Source organism: Sander lucioperca, chromosome 13 (genome assembly GCF_008315115.2).
Source record: "Sander lucioperca isolate FBNREF2018 chromosome 13, SLUC_FBN_1.2, whole genome shotgun sequence".
Taxonomy (NCBI): domain Eukaryota; kingdom Metazoa; phylum Chordata; class Actinopteri; order Perciformes; family Percidae; genus Sander; species Sander lucioperca.
In genome coordinates, this window is record NC_050185.1 from 1,081,677 (window position 1) to 1,085,000 (window position 3,324).

A 3,324-nucleotide genomic window follows, 5' to 3' on the forward strand; every position below is an offset into this window, starting at 1 on the left:
ACATCCACAAGCGTCTCTATTTCAAACATCACTGCAGATTGACTGCTTTTAGCAGGAGAGGTTGATTGTGGGCGACAATACTGTCGTGGTTAGCTTACCGAAACTACTGCTGATTGCCGAAGTTGCTGGCTGGTTATGCAACGTTAGCTAATTCCGCTAGCATACATGCTAACTATAGCCAGTTAGCTTTGTATGTAGCTAACAAAAACCCACCCATCTCGTAGGAGCAAAGCTTAACATTTCATTCAATAAAATGATGGTACAAAAGGAGCACTAACGCAACATGTCTTATGTTGACAACGTGGACGCAGATAGGAAACTCCGAAGGCAGTCGTAATATTTACCTAGCTAGCAGTCTAGGCTAACGCTGTTGCGCTAACGTTAGCAAACGTCGGCGTAGCTAGCTGTCTAAACTTGTGAAAAGCCGAACAGCATCCCCGTCCAAGCTGTGTTTCACTTTCCCTCCAATATTATTATACACATAATAAAGCCACGTGGACTCGGTCGATTCCAAAAGCCATATTTTGCAACACCAGTGGCACATAGACAGTGAACAGAGACGGGGCTTTCGTCTGTCGTCTCCCCAACGTGACGTAATGCAATGCATTGTGGGGGAAAAGAGAATCATTGCAAATCGCTGTAAAATAGTACTACTTTTTCGTATTTTATTCCGTTTTGTGATATCCATTGTATTTGATGTTGTTGGGTAACAGTTTAAATGTTTATTACCAACAAGCAAATTGCACAAATTCATTAGAAAATAAACCCTGCAACATGGGCTTTAAAGACTTTATTTGTCCATTGTTTATTTCTAAAGAAACACGACAATGTATAAAAGGCTCCATTACCTTGTACCTCACGTTATGGCTCCGTAGCAGACGTTTTTGTAAAAATAGGCTAACGATTGGGTCATAACCACGCGACTTACTGTCGCATAGTAGAGGAATTACCGTATAGTACAGGAGAAGCTCACAGGCAGTTTGGACTTCCATTAGCTGTTTAAGTTTAATTACTAATGTTAACTAGCATTTTAGTTAGCAATAATTAGCCTGTGCCTGTGTTATCTCCTTACATATACCTACGCTCTCCATCTCTGCAAGATTGGGAATACAGCTACCAGAAGACTTACAACTTTCAGACACGTTGCTCACATCACATTTATGTCGTCTCTCTCAGTTGGAGGCTGCGCAGTAACACACAGCGCTCACCGGAAAAGTGCTTCTAAAGGCCTTCACTGGTCTCCGTCCAGAGCAACGGGATCTGTTGGTCCACTTATATACTGTCTATGGTTGAAGCCTGGCGTCCATTGACTTCAATGGGGCTGCTTTGAGCAGTTTTTTTCAGTGCTTCGAAACTAGACGGTTATTGGATAAATGCTGCGATTATGTCCCGCCTACGGACGCACGGCATCTCTGGGGGGTCAATGGAGGAGTGGGCTGGCCTGGACTCTGGGCTCTGCGTGATGATTGGAGGGTCTGTCGAAAGCCTGCATCTCCTTTTGATTGACAGCAATTTTGTACTATAAAAAGTCACTGAAGCTATTCGAGCAGAGCTCAGCTCAGTCCCATCATGGATTTTGCAAGTGTATTCCAAAGACGAACTGCTGCAACCTATTTCTTGGTATTTGCTTACACATTACATCACATTCCTTGTTTCAGTTTAACCTAATTCCCACATTTCCTCCTTTGAGTTTAATATTGTTTTGTTAGATAGTTTGTTCATTCATTCATTCATACAGTAGGCTAGGCTAGTGTTGTAGGGGTGAACTAGCCAGCTAGCAAACTGCACACAATGGCAGACAATGCTAATATTGTCGACCTGATTTTGGCAAAGCCATTTGAAAGTCTTCCTTACGAGGAGAAACTTAGAATTAAACAGCAGGGCAGATCAACACCTAAGATTGGTTTAGTGCAAAAGATAGGGCTAAGTAACAGGTCTTTTCAGCTCTCCTGGTATGACAAAGTTAGCTGGCTGACTGGAAGTGCCGTGACAAAGAAAATGTACTGCTGGCCATGCCTCTTGATGAAACCATCTCACGGATATTATCAATTATTATTATATTAATTTTGTGCTGCTGTGCTGTGTATGCAAACCATCATGCAGCACATGTGTGCAGAAGACAACGAGCGGACACGGGTCCCAAGCATTGTCCAGATGCCCTCCACATTGTTTAGTCGTTCATATGCTTAGGCGCTGGGCCTAAGCCTTCAATTAAACTAAACCTTTAATTTGTATTTTGTCAGGAAGGCATAAGCACTAAGTGTTGTTGCCCATTTCAGTAAAGCCAAATTTCCCTGAACAGAGCACACACATGTTGGAGTAGTTGGGAGATGCACAGAAGATCAAGCCACAGTGCAGTAGTTTTGGCCACTGGACACTGGAGCCACTGCTGTAGTGTTTTTGATTGAAGCCATAGCTGTTGCTTGCACTGTGGGAGTTAGAGTGTTTGGAGCTGCACATAAGAACTTGGCTTCTCATGCAGAAAATAGTATTTTGGAGGCCAGGATTCCAAAAATCAAGAAGGAAGAAGCATCCAAAGCCAGCCAGACGGAGTGGCCAGAGGATCATGAAAGGAGTTGAAACTACAGTTTATCTAGCAAAGAAACAAAATGGCTACAGTATAAATACTGAACCATATCCCCAACATGAACCCTGTGGTGAAGAAAAGCAGCTTTCTGTCATGCTATCTGATCTAATCTTTTGCTTCCTTTTTGTGTTTTCCTGCTTGGAGTGCCCTTGCTGTGATATGGGAATTCCATTGTCTGTATTTTAATCCGCTTACCTGTAGTTCGTGTGTCAGTAATTGGAAATAGCTTCAATTGCATGGCAGGGCACAGCAGAGCACAGCAGGGCGTGGCAGGACGTTGCAGGACGTAGCAGGGTGTAACAGGGCACAGCAGGGCGTGGAGCAGGACCACGGCGACAGCTGCAACCATGAATTAGGTGCCATCCTAATCCAGGGAAACATGCTGGGTGAAAAAAAAACATAAGGACTCCGGGGAATAAGCTCCCCAGAGCTAGGTTAGTAACAAGCATTTCTGGGACATGGATGCACACAAATGGAAAGAAAGAGGAGAGAGAAGCTCAGTATGTCATAGGAAGTCCCCCGGCAGTCTAAAACTATAACAGCATAACTAAGAGCTGCAGAGATTCAGAGCTATGGAGGCGGCACGCCGTGACTGTGGCTACACACCCTCGAACGCTGCAACTCCTCACTCCCTACATATCACTGCTGATACAATCAACCTGTTGCGGCCCTGAGATACTTTCCTAAATCTTCCGTATGTTCTTTTTTATCTGATTTGAAATCAAGGGAAGATAACA

At 43.9% G+C, this 3,324-nt stretch overlaps 1 protein-coding gene across 1 annotated transcript in view; it reads left to right on the top strand.

Annotated features, from left to right (window-relative positions):
- Positions 1-3,324, top strand: part of ntm (neurotrimin) — a 519,740-nt gene that overhangs the window by 15,565 nt on the left and 500,851 nt on the right. The gene's annotated exons all lie outside the window — the stretch shown is intronic.